Source organism: Equus caballus, chromosome 6 (genome assembly GCF_041296265.1).
Source record: "Equus caballus isolate H_3958 breed thoroughbred chromosome 6, TB-T2T, whole genome shotgun sequence".
NCBI classification, from domain to species: Eukaryota; Metazoa; Chordata; class Mammalia; order Perissodactyla; family Equidae; genus Equus; species Equus caballus.
This window is the reverse complement of record NC_091689.1, coordinates 95992669-96010746: the sequence shown is the minus strand read 5'-3', so window position 1 is coordinate 96010746 and position 18078 is coordinate 95992669. Positions and strand designations below refer to the sequence as shown.

Below are 18078 nucleotides of genomic sequence, written 5' to 3'. Positions count from 1 at the left end.
CCTCAGCAAGTCCCTTCTCCCTTCAATATTTAGAACCGCAGTTGGCTCCCCATGACTTTTAGGATAAAGTTCAAACTCCAGGACCTGTATGAAGTGACTTTGACCCCAGCCTCTGTCTTGAGCCTCAGGTCCTTCCAGGCCCCCTCAGGAAACTGGCACCCTGATGGCTCCAAGATTCTTGCAGCAACACTGAGCTGCTTCCTGTTGCCTTCTGAGCATTTCTCCTCACTACCCTCTCCATGTTCGGTTTACATTAATTAGACACTTAGTGAGTCTAATCTGTGCAGCAGCTGCGTCTTTCACTCACCTGAATCTCAGCTGTGACACTGATTCTGGATCCTGAGCTCCCACTCCACTTAGGCTGTGACTCATGTGGCACAAGGACCATTGTCCTACTTGGCATTCCTGGCACCTAATAAAACCTCGGGCTTTATATTAGGTGCTCAGTAAATGCTGTTGAATAGATGAATAAATTAATGAATGACAACTGAGGCGATGTCATTTTCGATCCTTGTTTTAATTCCAAAGTGTTAAAATCCTTAATCATTAGTTGAAATTAGTATCCATCAATACATCTGCAAAGGAGATTGGTTTAAGAAAATATACAGCCATTAGAGTCCAATTAAAGTATTGAAGTAGGGGCCAGTCTGGTAGTGCAGTGGTTAAGTGCACATGTTCCACTTCGGCAGCCCGGGGTTCCCCGGTTCGGATCCTGGGTGTGGACATGGCATTGCCTGGCAAGTCATGCTGTGGTAGGCATCCCACACGTAAAGGAGAGGAAGATGGGCATGGATGTTAGCTCAGGGCCAGTCTTCCTTGGCGAAGAGAGGAGGATTGGCAGCAGTTAGCTCAGGGCTAAACTTCCTCAAAAAAATAAATAAATAAATAAATAATAGAAATTTAAAAAAAAATTGAAGTAGAGTTCCAAAAAGTGAAAAACACAGATGCAAGGGAAAGAATTCGAGCAGCATCATCTACATTATGTAAATAAACAAAAGAGCGGGCACTCAGACATCTATGTATGGAAGTCTGGGGAAGCATATGTAAACAGACTTTTACTTTCTGTTTTATATTTTGCCTGTTTGATTTTCGTTCTACCATGTACATTTATTATTTTTATATAAGGAAACATTTATACGAGAAAAAAATGTTAGCACGTTTATATGGTGATAGAATGATGAACCATTTTTTTCTTTTTTCTACTTCTCTGTAATTAGCAAACATATACGATGTGTTTTTTAGCTGAGGTTACAAGCATCAGTGTTCGCCACACCAGCAGGGTTTCCAGCGCCACCTGCAAACACACCTGCGGTAAGAGGGTTATCTTTCTCCTTCACAGCTTCGCTAAGAGCTGTTTCTTGGCTATGGGGCAGCAGCCGCCTCCTCTCTCTTCTCCATCACTTTCACTTTCAAGGCCCAAGCACAGGAGAGATACTACAGGGAAGCAAGAAGAGGCCTTAGCATCATCTTGCATGTGCCGAACGAAAGGAGCCCTAAGGTCCTCTGCCGGGCAGCGCACCCTCTCTGATTCCGCCACCGTCCCTCACCGGGGAACGGCTCCTCTTCAGCCTTGTGCGGAAGGTCTCAGAGCACCGTCAGCGAACAGTCCTCTCCCTTCTTGCTTTGGCACTGGCCTGCACCACGGAGTTCCTGTAACTGCCTTAAAAGGAACACACTCCTCCCCACGGCCACCGCATATTATTCTCTTGACATATTGCCATGAACTAAAAAAAGAAACAGGCTGTGAAATAATACAACGTTATTTTGAACTAAAAGAGTCCATTTATCAGCATTACACATAAAAAAGATGATTCAAAAGATAAGGAGCAGCAGAGACCCTGAAGGAGGCCCACGGGCCTGAAGGCGGCTGGCAAACCCACCACATGCCGCCAACACAACACGGTGACTTCAGATTAATGGTGTTGTGACACAGGTGATTGTGGTTGGGGTTGAGGGCTTCTTGGCTCTGCTTTCCCATTTCTCTTGGACAGAGCTCTGGCATCAAGAACCACCGCAGAGGGAGGCATGGAGACGTTAGAGTTGGGACCCACAGAGGATGGACAGAGTCCTACCTGGGACCCAGACTCGGGCGGGTTAGTGCATCCCTCATGGCTCATCCTTCTCCTTCCCTTTCCTGAGTCATCGTGGCAGCGCGTACAAGGCTGGCCCTGGGCGAGGTGTGGGAGGTGTGGCAGATGACAGGAGGAGAAAGAGAGAAGAAAGCATAAGCCAAAAGGGTCTGAAGTGTTCTAACACTGGAGGTGGGGGCGGCTTCAGATCTGAGAAGCATGTTTTGAGCTTTCTGAGAGCTTTATGGTCTGGAGACAGAGATCATCGAGGGAATCATTGAGCCCATGGAGATTTGGGGGTCCATTTGGGGTCCAAACTCTCTCCAATTTGGACTGCTGGTTTCTGCTTTGTGGGCACCTTGATTCTGATCGTCTTGAAGCCAAGGTGGAGCCTTGAAGAGAGAAAGCAAGAAGTTGGCTTGTGAGTCCTGGCCCTTGGTTTACAAGAAAGGTGCTTAAATAGGACGTCTTGTTGGTTGCAACATCACAGGTCCAGTGCCGCAGACACAATGTGGGAGGACAAGGAGCTCTTGTGTGGAGACTCTGGGACTCCAGTGGGCCTTTTGAAGTTATCTGAGGTCCTCTGTTTGAAGCTGTCTACTGTTCTAAATGTGGGCCAGACTGTTATAAATCAGCTACCCAACCCGTGTTGAAAGCCGTCTCTGAAATGTCCTTTACATCTAATCTCAGATTTACAAATTGGCATTTAGTTCTGGTTGTGTGACCTTGGTATATTCTGTGGCCTCTCTCAGCCTTCATTTCTTCACCCATAAAAGGAAGACACACTGGAAGATCAATAGATCTCTTTATCGGTTAGGATGCTTTCGGCTGCAAGGAAGAGAAAACCCAATTCCAACTGGCTTGAATAGTAAGGACGAATGTTAGTTTACATAAAAGAAAGTCCAGAGGTAGGACAGGCTCCAGCATTGCATAAGCTGGTCCAGTGATTCAATGGTTTTGTGAAGGACCCAGGTACTTCTGTCTCTCTGTTTTACCATCAATATCTCAGGCAGCATTGTAGGATGGTTTCCCGTAGTATTTGGGGCAACCTCCTTCTTTAGTCCCATTAGGTGGAAGAAAGAAACTGGCTTCCTGTGTCTTTTTTCAGTATGTAAGAAACCTTCTTCAAAAGCTTCCAACAAATCTTTCCTTATGTCTTATTAACCAGAATTGGAGCACACACCATTTCTTATCTAAATTCTTGACTTTAGACCAATTTGATCCCTCCCTGGAACTCAGTTTCTCCTGAGGTTCGTGGAGGAGGGGAGGTACCTGAACAAATTTGGGATTTTGTAAAGAAGAAAAAAGTGGAAACGATGCTGGATTGGCATCCAACGGCCATATATTACCTTTCAGATCAGAGAACCCGTTCTCCTCTCAGATATGAGTCACTGTGCCTGGGTGACATTCCTACGAGCTATGCACTGAAAAAGTTTGTGGCTGGTTGTATTTAAGGTTTTATTGTCCTCTGACAAGATTAGAAGAGCATTTATTTTTATTTTTTGTGTTTGCATCTACTATATAGTGCCAAACATGTATGTTTGGGGATATCAATTCTTTGAGAATCCTTTAAAAGATATTTTTTTAAAAAGAAAAACACCCTCTGAATTTCAGAAACCAAAGCAGCAATTTGGATGGCAATATTTGACTTTTAAGACTTTTGAAAACTATTTGTGAGGCTGGCCCAGTGGCGTAGTGGTTAAGTTCACATGCCCCACTTTGGCAGCCTGGGCTTCGCAGGTTCAGATCCCAGACATGGACCTAGTACCGCTCATCAAGCCACACTGTGGCAGCACCCCACAGAAAATAGAGGAAGATGGGCACAGATGTTAGCTCAGCAATAATCTTCCTCAAGCAAAAAGAGGAAGATTGACAACAGATGTTAGCTCAGGGCCAATCTTCCTCACACACACACACACACACACACAAACCTATTTGCATGGAGTTGCCAAAAAGTACTGAGAGGTGCCAGCATTGATGTTATTTAAACTCCTCCAAGTCCTTATTTCTCCATCTAGATACAAAGGATAATAACAGCCGCCCTGCTGTGAGATAATGTGTGTGTAAGAATATTGTAAAGTCTAAAACAACTAAAGAGGTGTAAGATGTGAGCACAGCCAGTGCCTCTCCAGCCAAACGAAGGATTCATGAGAACAAAGGCACTTCCTCTAAAGGCTTGACGGTCTGTCCAGCTGGTAAAGAAGGGAGCTTCCGTAGGATAGAGACATGGGCGGCAGCGCCGTTCGTTCGTGCGTTCAGTGACACCTGTTCCCCTTCGCTCTCCCTCTCTCGTTGTAGGTAGGCTTTTGGAGCGTCTGTGCCTCAGATATTTTTACTGGGAAGAAAGCAGAGGCCAGCTGAATTGAGCGTTCTTCCCGTCACTTGTAGAAACCTAAGCTCACCGAAAAGATAATGGGCAGTGACCCGGTGAGGGCTGGGAGGAGGTGAATGTCCTTGAAGACAAAGACAGGGTGAGATTGTGGAAGGCGGAGAGATCTGTGGGTTCCATGAGCGTTTGAGATTTGCAACCATTCTTTGGCTGTGTCCCAAGGAATCAACAGACCTCCGTGGTGGATGGTGGACTTCAAGAAAGCAAGCCGCTAGCAAAAAACAAACGAAGGAGAATCAGCAAACCTCTTGGGACCCTGCAGGCTTGGGTCAGGGCTGAAGTGATCACCTGGTCCAGGTTGCCCAGAACAGTCCCCGGGACATGGGGCTTTCAGTGTTAAAACCAGGAAAGTCCTGGGCAAATAAGGAAGCGTTGGTGACCCTGGGGGAAATTAAGTGACAACCATGGTGGGGTGGGGACAAGAAGACCTTCTCCTGCCGTGTGGGCACCACGAATGTCTTCTCCAGCTGGGAGCTGCCTGTGGAGGGAGAGAGTGTGCCAACCAAGACTAAGCGCTCTGATGGACGCAGACTCAACTTTAAGTTGTTTTAAAGGAAACAAAGAAAATAATACGTTTTGTACTGTAGCATGGGCACTGAGAGTCTTATCTATATACGGGTTCAGCATCTCTGAGATCCCTTAACAAAACTTTGGGGCCAGATATATTTTGGGATCCAGAAATTTTTAGATTTAAGAAAGTTGTTACTCTATGTGCTCTTTATACGACATGGTCACTCCAACATAGTAACCTGTAACAAGACACATTGATATTTCTATATAAATGCTTATTAATATTTACACTGAATGAATTAAAGAACATAAGCTTCTGTCAGGTCAGGCCAGGTCGCGCTGCCCAATGAGTTCAGTTTGGTTTAGGTTTCACCACCAAGTTACCCACAGTTTTCAGAAAATTTAAGAGCTTGGAATTTTGGATGATGAATGGACTGTTGCTGTATTTATACATATTTATAAATATAAAGGCATGTCTGCCATTTGTTATATTAGGTCAAGGGTAAAATCTATCCCATGTTTTCCGTTATCGACTTAAGATTCTAGAGAATTAATGAACGTATAATGTTGCTTAACACACTCATAGAGTTTGTCAGACTCTAATATTGGAATCTATAATGCATTTAAATTGCAATGTAAGGTGATATATGCAACATTCAGATGTTCTGTTTACACATGATAGATTGTTATCCAGACAGCCAAGGTGTAATTTGCACAATTTAAAATAGCTTCCCATAAAGGGCAGTGGAGGCGCTGGATTTGCTCGACCTGATAATGAAGAAGTAAGGCATTGTCCTTGAAAGATACTGAATTGCAGGGTCGTAACCACATGGCTTTGGGTCAAGAAAACTTTGTTTAATGTCTCTATGGAAGCAGAGGCAAGGATGTGAGTTTACCAACTGCCATCAGGGCTCTAGGAGAAATAATAATAATAATAATAAGGGTAATAATCAACCATTTGTTTGTAAGCCTAGAAGGTGTGGTTATTGTGAGCACACTTAATTATGTGAAAGCACAGTCATTCTGTCCTGACTCAAAATTATAGTTTTTGGGCCTGAAAAGCTACCAAATAAGTTTACAATCTCTAACACTTTGGTGATTTCATTATTATTCTTCGGTGGAAAGAGAGGCCAGATCTAATTTATTCAGAGCTTTGAAGCTAAGATTCAGCGTCTTGGTTCCAATTCGTCAGCACCAAGTGAAGGGAGCACAGGCTCACTCATGGTTCTTCTCAGATTTTCCTTTCCGGGGGAAGCCATGGGAGAAGGGGAGGCACCTCAGACGCTTTCTCTCTGCTGGAACCACGGAGAACAGGCACCTAGACTGGACTCATGTCCGTGTTTGTGCCTAACTCATTTTGCCACGTAACATGCAATTTCTCTCTCTAATCACATAGGACGGTTTGTAAAACTTGATGCTTTGGATAGGGTTTTTTCTTCCTCATTTCACGTGGCTTTCAAAAGGCTTCAAAATCAATCTTGCTGTCAGAACCGATTATGCTGCCTTTTCAGATCCCCTTGGTGTCAGGACTCAGCCCAGCCGTTCATTTCCATTCCTTCAATCTCGATATTCATGACAAACTCATTACACGAGCTGAAATCTAAAATATTTATGTACAGACAACACGGTGCCTCTAATTATTGCAAATGAGGCTGCTTGTCTCTTTCATGCTACCTCCTCAGAGAGGGAACGTGTGAAGAACTGTGGTAATCATCCTTTTTTTTGTGGCAGCTCATTTAAAACCTTCATAAAAACTCTCTTCATACCAACTACCCAATGGCAAATGTACTTAATGCTCCTTTCTGCCCCTGCCCCACTGACCTGCCTCGTGAAGGCTGCTTGACCTGTTCTTACAGTGCTCCTCTGGCCTGTGAGCCACGTCCGGGGATGTGGGAGCCCTCAACTGGAGGAATCTCAGCGACTACAAGATACACAGCCAAGGCCGCCTTTCATCCATCCACGATGACCAATTTTGCTTTCTTTTCTGCTCCCACTTTCCATGGACTAAAAGGACCCAGGGAAGTTTTAATTCAATACTGTTCTCTTTGCCAAATTTCCCCCAGGATTCCAGCTAACTCTAACCCAAAAGGAAAAGAACAGAACGAAAGCACATCCTACCATATTTAGGCTCACTGAAGTGTAACAACTGATTCTTTAAGCCTTGGGCGTGTAAGTCTGTGTTTCTTTTTGTTGTCAATCTATAATTAATCACGATGTAGAATAAGAAATTGGAGAGAAATAGAAAGTCATGGAAATGAACTCATAATTAAGATCAAATTAGACAGACTTTATTGATTCCTAGTGTAAGCCCCAAACCATCCACACTGCAGTTCAAGCTAAAACCTCAGTGGGAGTTTCTGTTTTTAAAAGTCTGCTTGTTGTTCATAAGAATGTTCCTGTAAGTAAGAGATGTTTAGACTTACTTAAATATATATATATTTTTTTTGCTAGGAAAGATCCGCCCTGAGCTAACATCTGTTGCCAATCTTCCTCTTTTTTTTTTTCCTCTCCAAAGCACCAGTACCTAATCGCATATTCTAATTGTAGGTCCTTCTAGTTCTCCTGTGTGAGCCACTGCCACAGCATGGCTACTGAGAGAAGGGTGGTGTGGTTGTGGTTCTGTGCCCAGGAACCAAACCCCAGGACACTGAAACGGAGAGTGCCAAACTTTACCCACTAGGCCATCAGGGCTGGCTCTTAGTTATTTTTGATTTGTTAAAGAATGACTCTCCGTCCTGTAACAATTGATGCCATCAGCCCCGGTGAACAATGGCTATTTATTCCTTAAATTTGATCACGCACTCAATACTGTGGAATGAACCCAAAAGGAATGGTGTGTGTAGACCATGGTAACCCCTTTGAGGTAGTGAAGACTTGGAATGGGGACCTTGCCAGCATCTCATCTGATTGCCCCCACAGGATTGATTTCTGCGCGTAAACCTGGAAAGAGGACACAGTTCTCTCATCGGGGTAGCAGCTACTGTCCTCTTTCTTTCCCCTTGGGTACCAATGATTTCCTCTAGAACTTTACAAACAATGAGATCAGCCAGCCCAGAGTCTAAACTAACAGAAAAATCACACTGAAGGCTTCTGAATAGCCATCAAGTTTAAAAGAAAAACAAAAACAAAAATCATCTAGAAAAATGACCAGCACCAGGGGTTATACCTGATGTGAAATTTTTGGTCTTCGGTTTTAAAGTCCTCTTTGCATCTCCTCCTAGTGATAAATTTGTAAGTGTATTGCTTGAATTAGCTATGCTTTGAGTTTTCCCTGTAAAGACAGAACATTTGATATTCTTTTTCTTCTTCCCATGTAGAAAATTGGAAGCTTCCACCTGTTACCTTGAAAATAAAATGGAGTCATCAATTTTCTCACAAAAACCTCAATCGAACGAGGATTGAGCCTTTTTTTTTTTTTTTTTGGTGAGAAAGATTGGCCCTGAGCTAACATCTGTGGCCAATCTTCCTCTTTTCACTTGAGGAAGATTGTCACTGAGCTAACATCTGTGCCAGTCTTCCTCTATTTTATGTGGGATACCACCACAATGTGGTTTGACAAGCGTTGTGTAGGTCCATGCCTGGGATCCAAACCTTTGAACCCCGGGCCGCTGAAGCACAGTGCGTGAACCTAAATGCTACACCACCAGGCCAGCCCACGCAGGAATGATATTTTAAGCAAAATATCTGTTGCAATAGTTACATCAATACCAAACAGGTATACTTATCACAAACTCCTAGAGAAATAAAGCACCTTTAAGGAACTCCCCCCAAAGATGCTTTAGAACAGCAATTAGGGTTCAGGAAGATGATTTTTAAGGAACCATCTGAACTGCCACTAAGTGACTCCTCAGGTGTCTCCTTCTGGGCAGCCTGGAGCGTTCCCTCCTGAGCGTTGGCAGAGAGCTCTGAGTGCTGGTGTCTGTTACCCTCACATCAAGGGGAAATGCATTAGTCCCTTGTTCCCAATGCACAAGGTGGGAAATGATGCACTTCGTAAAGCTGTGTCTTCAGATTCAGATTTATGTGATAGGCAGGCCAGGGCAAGAAACTTCGCTTGTTCTATTTACTGATGTATCCCAAGTGCCTAGAACAGTGCCTGGAACATAGAGGATGTTCAATGAGTGAATAAATGCCATATAGAATAGATAGGCTGCGACCTTCAAAGGGAAGACTTTCAAGGTCATAGAAGACCAGCCCAGGAAAGAGGGATTCCCCTGAGCCCTAATCTACCGTTTCCAGCTTCCCTGGGTTGTTTCTGGCCTGTCCCTCTCTCTCCACAGAAGACAAAGTGGAATTTTTCTTGGGTAGAGGTGTAGGAGTACAACGGTTTGTTCACAGGGCATGTGGATAATTACTGTTCTACAATGTAATCATTTACCTGTCAATCTTCTCCAGGGCCAACGCATCCATTAGGCATAGTAGGCACTAAAAGCAAAACAACAACTTTCAGGTTGAAGAAAATATTTTAATATATAGTATTAAAATACAAACATTTCATCTTCATACCAACACAGTCATAAAATACCACTTTTAATATTTTTTAATGGAGGAAGTGTCCATGAAGGTGAAAGTGCCTAGGGCCCATGAAAGTCACACTGAGTGAGAATCCCATTTTCCTGTCTTTGTAAACTCACAACCTATCACAAGACCCGGGGAACATTCGGTGCTTAATATATGTTTGAGGAACGACAGGAAGGAAATTAGTGAATATATATTCCTGGTGAAAGTCAGAAAAAAATCTCAGACTCCAATATTATTTAATGTTAATGATAATATATAATGATAATAATATTAATAATAATAAATATTGGACACCAATAGGATTTAAACGCAGTAAGAGGAAGTAGAGAGGAAAGCAGTGATGAAAGTCAACAAGAGGAAGCTGTTTTTTTAGGAACAGACTGGCAATAGCAGGTGGGAATGCCTTGGAGGAGGCTTGGGAAGTGGGAGGATGAAGCCAAGGAGACGTGGAGGGGCATCCGGGAGCTTCAGTAACAGGGCGCTGAGTCTAGATTTGGCAGGCGGTGATGCATTTTCTGGCAGACTGATGAATAACGGGACTAGAGTGCCAGAAGTGTTCCTGAGAGCTGTTCTAGCCCAACTCCTCACTTTACAGACGAGAAGAGCGAAGGCCATTGAATTACTGGAAGTTAGAACCGGGTTCCAAGGCGCTTTGCGCTGCGCTCCCAACTCCCGCAATGGCCAGAACTGTTGTTAGGAGGCAGAGTGGTGAAATGGACCACAGACACGCCACTCACGTGTGTATTATGCACGTGTATAATAGTGTGAGCAAGTCCACACGTAACATAATAAGAGAGTCATTTTCAGAAATCTTGATGGATCTACGAAGCTATGTTCAGGTCATGGAATGGGGCATTTTCATTTCCTATTTCTCTCGGCCCTACTGCAGCTCTGACTTGGAATCACTGGCAGTTGACCATGCACCTTCTACGTGAGACACCTGACCTGGCTGGCAGATGGTCCAGTAGCCAAATCTGCCTAAGGTGAAACTGGAACCCAGCAGCCTCTCTGATTGGCTGTCAAGGGCACAAGAGGGAGAGGGTGAGATTATAAACAAAGTAAAGAGACTCTCCCACTATTAACAAGCAGAAGGACAATTGAAAGGTCATCAGAGGAGGTGTTCTCACCTTCGTGCCAGAACCAGCAGGCTAATTCCAAAAAGTCCTGGCTCTGTAGGGTCCCTCTGAGGCTTTCTTTCATTTGTGGGTGAAAGCTGGCCAGCTGCCCCCAAACGGCTGGCCCATTCTTGAGTCGTTTGACAGATACACCAAGGAGCTATTCTGCACTAGTTGCAGACCAGAATATGGAGATGACGGATGAATTCCATTTGGATCTTGTCCTCAGGGAGCTTATGGGCTAGTTGAAGGGTCACCCCGGAGGAGGGAGTAGAGCCAAGGATGGTGTTCTGATCATGGCCACAGTGTTCAGGGTCACTTGGCTCCATTCTGCCTCTAGGGCATTATTTTATGAGTGAACGCTTGGGGGGGTGAGACCGAAATCAATGCCCCACATGTGAACCAGAACTGAGGAATCTCAAGTGGATGGGAACTCAGGTGGGGTGAGGTGGGGGAGAGGGCGGGGATTGGGGAGGACATTTCACTCTGAGAAGTTCTCAAAGACATTCCAGTTCAGTAGAACCCACAAAAGGAACGACATTTATTCTTTAAAGTCTGAGGTAAGCTTCATTGTGCGGTTTCCCAAACGGGAGCTGTCTGATCAGTACATCTAGCCTACATGCGGGTTACACCGCCTGATGGGGAGAGGCTCCCCTTACCATGTAGACGTTGTTACCACCACGTATCTGTGACGTAGGGATGAGACCCTTGACATTATCTCTAGATTGGAAACTTCGTCATTCTTTAGTAAAGTAGCTCCCATTGCAGGCTTTGGGGAGGCAGACCCATTTCTGTTAATTATTAAGGGCCCAAATCTCCATAAACCCTCTTCCCCATCAAATTCACCTGTGCAAACAAACAGATTAACTTTTCTAAAACGCCAATTTCAAAAGTCATTCCCACAGTCCAAAACTTCCAGTGGCTCCCCACAGCAGACAGGAAAAGAATAAACTTCTTACCTGACATTAGAGTCAACCTCCCAGTCCCACCCCCGGGTCCACTGCTCCACCACGCAGGCACCCAGGAACCTCACAGCGTGCCACGCTCATGGCCATCTCCACACCTGGCATACACTGTTCTTGACCTGGGGACGCTCATCCTTTCTCTCTGCCTGTTTATTCATTTATTTATTGGACAAGTGTTTATGTATCTGCTCAGCTTCAGAAATTTTAATAGGTTCTGGGGATCTGGAGACGAGCAGACAAACGTGGTCCCTACTTCAGGAGCTTTGAACTCCAGTTTTGATCCTAAGTGCTGTGTGGAAGTATAAGGCATTATGATGACATGTGACAGGTCAGAGAATGCTTCCTTGAGAGAGTGATTTTTAATCTGAGATGCAAAAAATTAAGGGGCTCTAGCCAGGCAATAGGGCGTTCCATGGAGAAAGAACCACGTGCACAGAGCCCCAAGGCGTGTCCAAATCCCACCCAGCCTGCAAGTTTCCGCTCAGTTTGCAACTTCTCGTGAAACTTTTCCTGCCCTCTGGAGTCCGTGCTGAAGGACCACGTGCTCACCTGAACTCACCAACACTCTAGTTCTGTACCACTTCCCTACGTTCTTAGGCACAGTTGGTCTTACAATGATGTCACCTTTTACGCTTTATCTTCTCACCTGGGTTTTAGCAGAGCAGAACCATGTTTTAAATGCCTTGCAATCCTTATGAGCATCCTGCCCCTAGTAGGAGTTCGATAAGTATTAGTTAAATGTATGTATGCACACATGCATGAATAAATGAGCGGATGGTCCTGGTCAGTTCAGACTGTGTGCATGACCATCCAGTGAGCGTCAGCCGAGGCTATTGCATAATTGTGGAAGGTACTGTACTAATGACCTTTATAAAAGTAGAAGATTCACTGGCAATATATTCATCTCATTGAATAGAGTGTAACCCTAACATGCCCCAGAGAGTCATGAAGATGGATGAGTGGTCAGAAAGAGTTGGCTCTGTTAGTGGTGCCACGTGGGAAGATCTTTCTTCTCTATCTAATAGATGTTAAATTGTTTAAGTTCTCAAGAAAATCTCCAAATGGAAGGTGCTGATTTCTGTTGGATACAATACATTCTCAGTGAAATAGAAATCACCTTGAGCAGCCTTCAGGCAGAAGAAGCCTTCACTGGGAAACTGCTGAAGGAAGTGTGAACAGTAGGGTCCTCTGACATCTAACCTTTTCCACCAACCGAAACCTAGAATTAACACCACATGCCAGTAAGCAAATTCTCCCTGTCCTGCTCCCATGCCTACCAACATTTCCATCGCAGTGGCTTCCTGCCTCCTCCGTCCTTATTCTTCAACCTCCTTGCTCCTGACCTGCCAAATTTAAGCCAGGTTAGGTTAGATCATTTTTCCCTCATGAAAAATCTAAAATGGAACATCCCCAATTTCTCGAGGATGCAAAAGACACTATGTCAATGAGTTTCTAGGACATACTTATATTTGAAAGCTGGCTATGATGGGGAGAAAATATAACCATAGGAAGGCAGCCTATCCAGAGAAGCCACAGGAGGACCAAACTATCTGCAACTCAGCCTCTGTTCTCTGAGTTTTCTCATTCTCTGGATTTCAGGCGAAAGTAACAGAACGGGGAGCATTTTGCTTAACATAAGCAGCAATATGACCTTAGCTGTAGGTGCCAAACCAGAAGATATCCACTAGGCCTGGCATGAAGAACAGTCCAGGAATTAAAAGGAGCTCAGCTCAGTTCAGTAAATACTTTTGAGCACCTGCTGAGTTGCATCCTCTGCACTGGGCACTAGAAATACAAAGATAAATAAAATATTGTCTCCTATTTGAAGGAGCTTGCAATCTAGTGGGGGCTTCAGACACTTCAAGTGGGGGATTCAAGACACCACAACATAGGAAGTGCAGTGAGAGAGAGGGAGTGAGAACAGGAAAGCTTTCCCCATCTCAGGGCAGCGTAGGAAGGTAGGGTGATCTGGAGGGTTAAAATAATTCTGCAGTGGACAGAGCGGTGTTATAAAGACAGATCATGTTGCCACACAGCAACATAAAAAGTCCACGTAAAAAGAGGTCATTGTTTTCTGGAAAATAGTTACTTAATTTCAGCCCAGTGCATCAAATGAGGATTCCACGGCCCAAACGAAGCCAAAGAAATGTGAGATTTAATTATTTTAGTCACTCAAACTTGGCAATGCAGCTCTTTGCTCAGATCCTGAAATTTGACCACAGCTTTTGTGAATTGTGTGGGGCGGCATTTATCAACCTCAGTGCTCTGGACATTTTGGACTGGATAATTCTTCACTGAGGGGCTGCCTTGTGCATTGTAGAGGTTTAGTCTCTACCCACGAATGCCAGTGCCATTCGCCCCCTCTCCTGATTGGGACAAGTCAAAACGTCTAAATTACCAAATGTCGTCTGGGGGACAAAATCACTCCCCATTAAGAACCACTGGTTCAGGAGGTTTAGTGGAAATGAACACAATTGTGTCTATCTTTTCCAGATAACCTGTTGCTGTCTAAGGCTCTGGATATTAGTCCAAATCCGGGGACTTGTCATTGTCACTGTAGTTAAGCCTTTTCTTAGACGATTTCTACTTGAGACCCAGCGATAGCTGTGACAGAAACTTTTAATTTCTCCCATACTTCATTCTTCTTTTCTTACTCATCATGGAAATGTAACTCCTGATTTCTAGCTGGGTACCCAGAATGCTCTTGCCAATGAGCTAGAAGCAGGATTAGTGTGTGTGATTTCCAGAAATGTTGTTCAAGGGAGCAGATGCTGCTTGATGTGAATGTGTTTGCTGGAGCTCCAGCAGCTATATTTGATTATGAGGTGACCTTGGGAATTGAAGCCACACATGTTGGAGCAACAGATGGAAAAAGCTGACACTGTGGCAGGGCCTTACCACCCTGAACTGCTACCTCCTGACTCCTGCATGAGATAGTGTTTTTTCTGTTGTATTAGGAGTCTCTGTTACTTTCAGCTGAACCTGATACTAACCAATGCAATTGCCTAAAGTAGACATTTATTATATTCCCTAAAGTCCCTGAGCTGTTATCCTCCTCTTGTTAGGAAGCTTGGTCAGCTGTTCTTCTAAGACCTTTACAGAAAACCCACCCTCTCATCTCCTCCTTTCCTACAGCATCCGATACGGGAGGCTTGGCATCTCCGTAATGACCCTCCTTCCTCTCACTCTGATGCTCCAATCAGTCAGTGACACTAGTTACACGATTGCCACCCAGTTACCAAAAGATGCTATCTCCTGACACCTATCAGTCCACAAAAGTGAAATGATGGTGCCCATTACTGGCAGACTTGCAAGGAAAAGTATGTTCTCATGGATTTCTGGTGGAAATGTGACACATTGCCATCTTTTTAAAAGCAATTTAATAATAGCTAGCAAATTTAAAAATACGTATACTTTTCCACTCAACTATCTACTTCTAAGAAGTCAAATCAATATTAATCAAGGACATATGTGATGTGTAGGGATATTTATTGCATTTCTTCCCACAGAGGCAAAAAAACGGAAAATCTCTCATAAGATAAAAGACTGAATAAATTTGAGATCCGTCAACATCTAGTTGGTATTTAAAACCAAGAGAAAGGATGAAATTGCCTAGGAAATGAGTGGAGAGAGAAGAGAAGAGACTTGAGGACCGAGCCCTGGAGCACTGTGGCAGAAAGGGGTCAGGAGGACGAAGAGGATGCAGCCAAAGAAAATGAGAAGTAGTGGCCAGTGAGGCAGACGGAGAGCAAGGAGAGTCGTGTCTCAGCAGCCAAGAAAAGAAAGAGTTTCAAGAAGGGTGGAGTGATCAACTGCCAAATGCTGCCAAGAGGCTAAGTAAGGGGAGGACAAAGGAAGCATTTAATGGGACCACGTGGAAGCCACTGGAGACATGGGCAAAAGCAGTATGTGCGGATTGATGGGGACAGTGGCTGGACGGGAGAGGGGTTCAGGAGAGAATGAAGGCGAGGAAATGGAGATGGTGAGTATAGGGAGCTCTGGATTCTTGCTGAAAAGAGGAAGGGAGAAATGGGTCAGTGGGTTTACGGAAGGTATTTTGTTTTTAGATGCAAGGCAATACAACATGTTTTAAAGAAATGATATAGCATAGAGAAGCAATATGATGATTCTAGAGAAAGGAGACAATTGCAGGGTCAAAGTCTTAAAGAGGTAATCTCATGGAAAGGTGAGCCCCAGACAGGAACCTGGACGGTGCACCCATGGTGACCCAAGGGAAGGTGGAATCGATGGGCACCAATGCAGGCAGGATGGCACATTTGGTGGTGGACGGTGAGGAATTTCTCCTGGGCTACTTTGGCCACCATCCAGCTAAAACTAGAATTGCCCAGCCCAAATCAACAACCTGCAGACTCATGAGCAGAATACCTGCTTATTGTGTTAAGCCACTGAATTTTGCATGGTGTGTTACACGACACTATGGTGGCAACAGATAATTGGTGCAAGGATTGTTCCATATCAGTACAGAGCTGCCTCATTTTTAAAAATGGTTACATACAGCATTACACTGTATGTCCCTTATTTTATCTATTTTAACATTTCCCTACTATTTACTGTTTACTTCAGTTGTTACTATAAGCAACGCTGCAAGGACTGTCTTCCCACATATATCTCTGCACACACGCGGATCTGCACGGTGAATTCCTAGAGGTGGGGTTTCTGGATCAAAGTGCATATGAAATGATAACTCTCATAGATATTGGCCAAATGTATTCTGTAGAGGATATCAGTTTGCATGCTTGCCAATAATTTATGAGTGCTTGTTTCCACACATCTTTGTGTTATCTTTTTTTTTGCCAATGTGGCAGGTAAAAAAATGTAAATTACCATGGGTGTAATTTTCATCCCTCTTCTTATGCAGTCCTAGAAGGAACCCACCATTCCTACTGGTTCCCACTTGTCCTAAACAGCACCCATTTCACAATCATCAGCCCCGTCCCAAAAGACACAGCAGCCTCCCAGCCTCACGCCTTCTCCCAGGGGTTGTGCTTTGTCCACGCTTCCCTTTTGTTGATAGGTTCTCCACTAAATTTCAGTAAGTTATGACTAATCTAAAAAGAATAGGGAAAACATACACATATTCACAGAGAAATGATTATGTTTAAGACTGTTCGTTATAAATGGAAATGCTGGAGGATGGTTGGAAAGAGCTAAAAAGGAAGAAAGAAATTAAAAAGAGAGCTAATGATGGGACAAATAGGGTTTTCTGAAGTCCCTCTGTCTTCTATCTGATTTCCTAACATCTTCTCGAGGGATTTGTATGTTAACTGCGGTGTACTTTAAAATACTTCAGCATGGACAATGTAACAAACCTTGAGCTTTGGTTAGTTTTGACCTTCGAGCTTGTCAGTTTCCCCGAGAGGGTCCCTCTTCTCCCAGGTCCAAAGAGCAGCCACCCAAATGGAGAGACACACCAGTAAAGGAAAAAAATAGAATTTATCTACATATAGAGGGGAAGACTAAGAGAATGGGGGAAGTACTAACAAATATAAAAGGGGCCGTGGGGGCAGTGGCGGGAGGATGTAATCCTTGGAGCTAGAGATTGGGCCTTTTATACTTTCCTGATCCCCATACTACCATGTCAAACACATGTTCAGAACATTTATATAGTTATTCAATGTGCTAGACAATTCTAAATAGTGAAACAAGGGGAAAGAAGTGCATGGATGAGTGTAAGTAACTTGACCTTAACCCAAGACTAAAACTGCCATGTTGGAGCATCTCTAATTTTGTGGTGGACTCTCAGTTTTATTACTGTGCACTCAAAGGGGCCATTAGCTTAGAGAGTGGTTTCTGATATTTAAGCATTTTTCTTTCGTACATCTAACCAAATTGCATTTGGAATAATAACCCTCTCTGAAGTCAATAGGTCTTTGGAAAAAGCGTGTGGATGACTGAAGAGAACGGCGTTGGAGGCCCACAAAGGACAACGTGAAGCCCAATGCAGCCTTTTATCTTCCCCACGAAACAGATGATCGTGCAAACTCTGCAAGTGGCCCCAGTGAGTCAACCTCCTGGAAACTGACATGACTTCCTGGATGGCTCGAAAAAGTATAATGGCTTTAAGCTCTGAGTTGAAACCCTTAAATAAAGCACTAAATTGAAAGGACATATTCAAATTCAGCTCTTCATTGTCTTTTCAATTCTATCGCTTTTCCACTTTATGTCTTTTTCTTTCACACATAATAACCCTTAGTTATGAGGAGAAGAGACTGGCAGGAGAGACAACCCAGCCATTCAGACTTTCTAATGGTCCCATCAGATAATCACAGACATTGGTGCCGCTGAGAACACCGTCTGCGCGGGAGGAAAACTTGATGAGCTGGCCACAGGCTCAGCGCCCGGCCTGTGCTGAGATCTGCCACAATCTCTTCCAATCTCTTCCACCCTTTCACTCAGACAACTGTTTTCTTCTTCCCCGAATCAACCCATTATTTGACTGAACTGAGAAACTAGTGGTTATTTTGACTTTAGGCTCTGGCTGGATGGTA

At 44.1% G+C, this 18078-nt stretch overlaps 1 long non-coding RNA gene across 2 annotated transcripts in view; it reads left to right on the top strand.

Moving 5' to 3' along the window:
• The window catches only part of LOC102149679 (uncharacterized), a 37498-nt gene extending 19800 nt beyond the window's left edge, over window positions 1-17698 (top strand). Inside the window, exons 5-6 of one of the 2 annotated variants that reach the window (XR_011440172.1) lie at window positions 7032-7137; window positions 8286-8355. This is a non-coding gene — a long non-coding RNA (uncharacterized lncRNA). Of the gene's footprint in view, window positions 1-7031; window positions 7138-8285; window positions 8356-17449 lie in introns of those variants that run through there. The other variant, XR_002808879.2, reaches the window with a different exon arrangement.
• Window positions 17699-18078: the final 380 nt, after the last annotated feature.